At 57.7% G+C, this 6776-nt stretch overlaps 1 long non-coding RNA gene across 1 annotated transcript; it reads left to right on the plus strand.

The window, feature by feature from the left end:
* Positions 1-4797: 4797 nt before the first annotated feature.
* Positions 4798-5574, plus strand: LOC140633041 (uncharacterized). Its single transcript, XR_012030684.1, has 2 exons — positions 4798-5118; positions 5194-5574. It is a non-coding gene; the product is annotated as an uncharacterized lncRNA (long non-coding RNA).
* The last annotated feature ends 1202 nt before the right edge of the window (positions 5575-6776 follow it).

Genomic DNA, 6776 nt, shown 5'->3' on the forward strand with positions numbered 1-6776 from the left:
CAGCTGAGACCACGAGGCAGGCAGGGGATCCACATGATGGGGTGGGTGCAGCCCAGCTAGCGGGATACCATTTGGGCTAAGATGGATCCCGTTCCAACAAAGACCATGGGACCCTCAGGGAGTATGTGTGGGGGGAGAAAGAGCTCGATGACTCTCAGGGGCCCATCAGGCCTGGTTCTGCCTCCGTTGATCCCACAACTGCTGCTTATGCCCTTTCACCAAACCCCTCAGACGTGTGGCTGTGTGAAGGGTTTTAGCTTGCATGGATCCCTCCTGGCTGAGATGTGAGGTCCGTCTTTTCTTTTTCACCAGATAAGAGAGACTGCTGATTCTCACACCTTCCTGGGGTTCCCTATAGGGCCAGACCTCCCTGAGGCATCAGAGAAGTGTCTGCTCCTCCTGGCCCACCAGGATGTAGTTCTCCACAAGACCCAGTGGTTCTTAGGTGTCACGCGCCGAGTGCAAGGCCCGGAGCATAGTAGGTGCTCAGTAAATCTGGGTTGAATGACCACATGGATGTCAGGCCCTTGTGGATGCTTATTCTTATCTCCTGCCCCTCTGAAGCCATTCTTTTCCCTGTCTGCTTAGGTTTCCCTGTCTCCACACCTGCCTCTATCACAGTTCACCTCACGTGGCCTCGGGATTGTTCTGGAAACACAACTACTGTCCTGCCAATTCCTCTCCCTGACCTCTGGACTCCACTTACTGCACTTCTGGGGAATCCTGCTATTTTTGGGACAGAATCCCAAATCCCTTATGTGGCATTTGAGGCTTCACACAGTCTGGCCCTTGCCTTCCCCACCTCAGACTCATTTCACCCACCCTCTGTCCTCCAGTCAAACAGGCCTTGGAGTTCTCCATGGTTGCCAACAGCTGCCCACCCACAGGGCCTTTGCACATGCTGCTCCCTTGCCCAAATGCTATCTCTCATCCCCAAACTCACACCATGACTCTTACTCTTCATATCTGGGCTCTGCCATTCTGGTCTGCGGGGAACTCTGTGGCATGCTGACCTAGCACCGTGCAACCCAGAGTATACTTCTGACTTTACCCTTTGTGTGATCGATTAATCTTGTGTCCCCCTCTAGACCGTGAGCTCAATGGGGCAGGGACTGTGGCAGTTTTTAATTCCCCTGACACAGTGGCTGTCATATAGCAGGTGCTCAACAAATGTACTGAAGAAATAAAAGAATGTTGTCACTGCAGGGTCTCCCTCTGTTAGTGAACTTCTCTCCCAAGGCAGGGATGCTGGTCTCAGACATCCCTGCTGCTTGGCGCATGCACCCCAGGGTCTGCACCTAACTGGCATCAATAAACTTCTTTTGAAGGAAAGAGGAAGGGTGGGCAGGACCCGAGACGAGTTGAGATTGAAAGAATTGCAGGCTCAGCCTGCGCAGGGCCTGTGCAGCGAGGGGGTGCGGCTCCCACACACACTGGCCTCTGCTCCCAAAATAGTCCCGGCTTCTCTCGCTCAGCCCACGAGACCACCCCTCCCAGCCGCACCCCCCTCTAGCCGCACCTGCTGCACCCTCAGAGCTGCCCCTTCCTGGAGCCTCATCCTCCCCCACACCGGAGATGCACCCCCCCCAGAGCTCCAGCCTCCCCCCTCCTCCCCCCAGCCTCGCTGATAGGAGTTTTCCTGCTCCTATCAGAGTGGGGGGCGCTGCTCCACCCCTGCAGACTCCTCCCTGGGAAGGGGCGTCCCCAGAGCAGGGAGGGACACGGACTGACACCCCGACCCTGGACAGAAGGGGGGCTCACCGCAGGGGATGCGCCACCCCAGGCATCACCTGGGGCATCTGCAGGGGAACCGCGGGCCGGGGCAGGGGGGTCCCCGGTGAGCACACACTCCGGGGCGGGGGGCCGCCCCCGCGGGGCTGACCCGGGGGACCGCCTCCCCTCGCCGCAGACGGGCGCGGACACGGCCATCCTCGCCCATTCAGGGGCGCCTGGGACAGGAGCCCGAGACCAGGAGTCCCCGGGAGCCCCCGCTCCGCCCTGCCCGCCTCCCCCTGCCTGGGAGCCGCCCCCCACCCCCGCAGGACACAGCTCCAGCGGCTCGAGAGGGTCCCGGGGCCCCTGCTCCAGAGACACCCTGAGCCTCCTCACGGAGGGTTCCAGACGCAGAGGCCTAGGGGCTGCTCCGTCCTCCCTGCTTGCTTTCCTCCTCGAGTCTGTCCTCCTCCAGGAAGCCCTCCCTGATGCCTCCAGCCCACGCTGGCCTCTTCCTCCCCTAACTCCCCTCCCGTGCTCTATGGGGCAGGGTGGGTGGGGGGAGGAGCCTGGGGTTTGGGCCTGGTCTGTCACCCCAAGCTGGGTGACCTTGGGCAAACCCCTAGACTTCTCGGGGATCCCCTCTTCTCCGTGTAAAACAGGGCAGTGGTTACAAAGACCACAGCCCTGCGGTTCCACCTTTGTTTCCAGGTGGGTCTCCTTCACGGGAGGACGAGGCTCTTGCAGTGGGGACTTGAGTCTGATCTTTGCTACCTTCCCTGGGTCAATGGATGAATAAATGGATTTAAACATAATTGTGAATGCACAGTGTTTAAGGGGAATGTGGGGGATGACATCCGACCACTGCACCCAGCAACCCTGCTGGGACCCGCCCTCAGTGTGCTCTGCAGAGCCTCCAGCCCTTCTGGGCACCCTGGAGCCCTCCTGAGTGACTTAGGTTCAGGCAGCTGCTCCCTGGCTGAACATGGGAGACCCTGCATCCCTCCTTTGCTGGGAGATGCCTGGCAGTCCCTTGTCACCCTCCTTCCGAGAGTCTAAGACACAGTGTGTGGAGTGCTGAACAGGGAGTCAGCATGTCCTGGACCCAGATCTTGCTCTTCCTAGCTCGACGCCCCCTGGGGGAGGTCACATCCCTGTAAGCATTCTCATGGGGGGCATGTCTCCAGCACAGGACTAGTAAAAATCTCAGCTTCTATTCTTATTCTTATTCTTATTATTATTTCTGCCACACAGAAGTGCAGGCCACTTCCTTGAGCCCAGCCATCCTCCTCCAAAGGTCAAAGGAGCAGAGACACTGGTGCTGCTGTGGGGACATGGCAGGTTTCCTGGGTAGGTCTTCCACCCACGGGTCCAGTTAGCTCAGGGGCTCCTGGGGAGGGGGAGAAAGCTGCGGGGATCAGGAGGGAGAGCTTCCTGGGTCCATTTATTTTATTGTTCCCAGATGTTTACCCGGCTCCTGCATGTACCGGGCACCGTGTTTTCCCCGGTGATAACACAGAGAGCGAGATTAGGACTCGCTGGCTGCGACAGATGGCAAATAAAAGATGCTCAATCTTCTTAGTCATTAGAGAAATATAAATTAAAACCACAAGGAGATACCATTGCACACCTATGAGAGTGGCTAAGACCCCAAAGACTGAACACACCCCCTGGCAGCAATGACGCCGAGGAAATGGAGCTCCCGCTGTTACCGGGGAGAGTGTGCGGTGGTACCACCACTTGTGAAAACTGTTGGGCAGCTTCTTAAAAACACACCTATTGTCTGGTGCAGCAGATCCCATCCTAGGAGTTTCCTCAAGACAAATGAAAGCGGATGGCTACACAGACTCCAACGTGACTGCTCAGAGCAGCTCTGTTTGCAGAAACTCCAGACTGGAAGTGATCCAGACGTGCACCAGTGCGAGTGGCATGGCCGTGCCACGCTGATGGATCCCTCACTGAATGCTGCGCCTCCGGGGGGGGGGGTTGGTGTGAGCACTTGGCACGTTTTACCTTCTTTAACCCGTACACAGACCTCTCGCTCTCCCTCCTCTTTCTTCATCATCAGAATTTGGTGCTCAGTGGTTAAGACGATGGGTTAATTATTATTATTATTATTGTTTTTGCCTGTGGCCACCTGTGTGGCCAGCTTCAGCCCTCACTGACCCCTTTAGATCAAACAACCAAGGACAAGGACCCAGCTGCCAAAGGCATCGGGGTTGAGGTGGGGGTTGTTGGCATCACACCTGTCACCTGGCACTTCCTGGCAGCAGGGCCCACATCGGGAGGGCCAGTGCTTGGGGACTAGAGGTGGGATCGGGGGAGGGACTGTCACCAGGCTCGTCCCTGGGAGCTCCCTCACAGATCCTTCGCCATTTGCCTAGCCTGGTGTCCTCCACGGAGGTAGCCCCTTAATCCCGGGACAGACCAACCCGCTCACCTAGACAGCACAGCACTTGCCCCGAGCCGGCTCCAGCCCAGCCAGGGGAGATGGCGGTGGAATGTGCTTCTGTCCACTCGGCATCTGTTCCATGTTCTTTTCTAGCTGGTGTCCTGGTTTTCCATTGGCCGAACTGACTGACTCGTGGCAGGAGCTCTTGAAGGGGGTGATGAGGGAGGTGGCCCCACCTGTCCCCAAGCCAGGGACTGGCCCGGAATCTTGCCCAGAGGCTCCCCTTGCCCTGGAGGGATGGGAGGGCAGGCAGTGGTGGGGAGCGGCTCGTCTCAGCCCGGATGGCACGAACACTGGGCACGCGTTCCTCCTACCCCCGGGAGCTGCCCTGGCTGCTCCTCCTTGGGTCCTTTCTTCAGTTCTAGGACCAGCCAGTCACCCACTGCCCACCTTTTTTTTTTTTTTTAAAGATTTTATTTACTTATGAACGAGAGAGAGAGAGACAGACAGACAGACAGAGACACAGGCAGAGGGAGAAGCAGGCTCCATGCAGGGAGCCCGACATGGGACTCGATCTTGGGTCTCCAGGATCACACCCTGGGCTGAAGGCAGCGCTAAACCGCTGGGCCGCCCGGGCTGCCCCACTGCCCACCTTTTTGGTCTTTGTTACATCATCCAGAGTCCAGGTCTGCCTCTGTGACTGGGCACAGGGCAAGGGACAGTAGCTCACCTCTGACCTCCCCTGACCCCACCTCTAGTCCTCAAGCACTGTCCCTCCTGATCTGGGTCAGCTGCCCGGATGTGCCAGACGCGACAGGTGTGACGCCAACGACCCCCACCTCGACCCTGACTCTATTGGCCGCTGGCCCCTTGTCCTTGGTTGTGTGATCTAAAGAAGACAATGAAGGCTGTGCTGGGGTCAGCACGTCACCAGAACAAGCAGGACAAGCTCAGGCGGGGGGTCAGTCCTGTCATAATCTTTTTAGAGTCACTCATAAGCTTGGTGGCTTTCGGTGAGTAATGTAACCTCCTGAAGCTTTGTTCTCACCCCGAAAGCGGAGGTGGTGATAACCTCGCCTTCCTCACAGGCTGTTAGGAGGTCAAGCGCATCGTTCCCTGGTCAGGCCTCAGGACAGAGGCAAGCTGCTGTGGGTGTCGATTGCCATGACGATGATGATGCTGGTGGCGGTGATGCTCGATACCCGTTCCCGCACCCTCTCTCCTGTCATCACGTCACATCCCTAAAGATACCATCAAGGAAGGGTTTCACTCCTTCTCATGCGCTTAGTTAGCCCTAAGACCTGCATCTTGGAGGAGGGGCGAAGCCTATATGGTCTCTGGGCTCCGTCTTGCCCATTATGGCAGTTAAGTCCTTGTGGGATCTAAAATATCCCGCAGTCAGTCAGGCCAGCGGTGGCCAGCATGGCGCTCTGACTTTTGCTTTCTGATCAGAGTAATTATGTCTCATGGCCGGGCTGACGTGTCTCTCTCCTCTCACCTCCCAGAGGGAGCTGACCACCAAAGGGACCTGTGCCACTCCGGGCAGGACCTCGTGGCCAGAGCGGGTGGGGAGCATGCCGGGAGGGCAGACGGTCCAACCTGCTCGTGGGGAAGGGAATCCCACGTAGAAGGAACCACAGGAGCAGTTGGGGAAACTGAGGCACAGAGTGGGAAGACTGCCTGGTCAAGGTCACGTGGTGAGTGGGTGACCAAACAGAGGTCAGGATTTGAACTCCTGACCCAGGGCTGATACTCTGTCTGCCTAAGCCTCATGGATCCCATGCCTGGGGCTGGCTGGGCCGCAATCCCAAGCCTGGAGCAGATGACGGAGGGGGAGTTTGGGGCAGAGGTGAGGGCTTTCGGGAAGGGGGGTGAAGTTAGGCCAATGGAGTAAATGCCTCACGCTGGGGTCCCTCGGGCTCTGGAAGGGACAGCGAAGGAGGGTTTCCCCAGTCCTGACTGGGACCCATGGACAGGCTTGAATGTGATGGCAGGACATCCTGGGATGAGATGGTCCCAGGCTCATGGTGAAATGAGAAAAATCAGGCACGTGGTGTAAGGTTGCCAACTGCTAACACCTCCCAAGTGAGTGTCACCTGATCCCAGCTTGGGAAATGCCGTGTGAAGACACTTAAAAGTCAGCGTGATTTAACAAGGAACTGCCACAGAACTGGCTGGGTTTTCCTGAGAGTCTGAGCCCAGTGTTAGAAGGTGCGAGCTTGCCTGCCCTACTCCTCTGACACATGACGTGATACAGGCCCCTGCGTCCGACGGGGCTTCTGTTCTGGTGAGGGGACACAGGTAATGAACAGGCAATACCTTCAGACAGTGAGATGTTCTGTGGGGAGATGGGACAGGGTGGTGAGGATGGTGGTGTACCATCCAGGGGCCCAGCGGGAGACAATCAGCTATTTGAGGAGAGTGTTCCAAGGAGCCTGTTTATAAAGGGGGTGTAGACAGGAAGAAAACCCAGAAGAGAGGCCACATCTGTCCTCTTAGGCTTGATGGGGCCAGCGGAAGAGTGGTGACTGGAACCCGAGACAGAGCTGGCTGGAGGAGCTGGGCCCTGTGACAGCAGCGGAAACTTCCAGTGTGGGGCAGAGCCAGCAGTGGAGGCATGGAGGGAGGGGGGACCGGGAAGTATACACCCCGGCTGATCTCCTGGGGCTCT

The sequence above is a fragment of the Canis lupus genome, chromosome 5 (genome assembly GCF_048164855.1).
Source record: "Canis lupus baileyi chromosome 5, mCanLup2.hap1, whole genome shotgun sequence".
In the NCBI taxonomy this organism is placed as follows: Eukaryota; Metazoa; Chordata; class Mammalia; order Carnivora; family Canidae; genus Canis; species Canis lupus.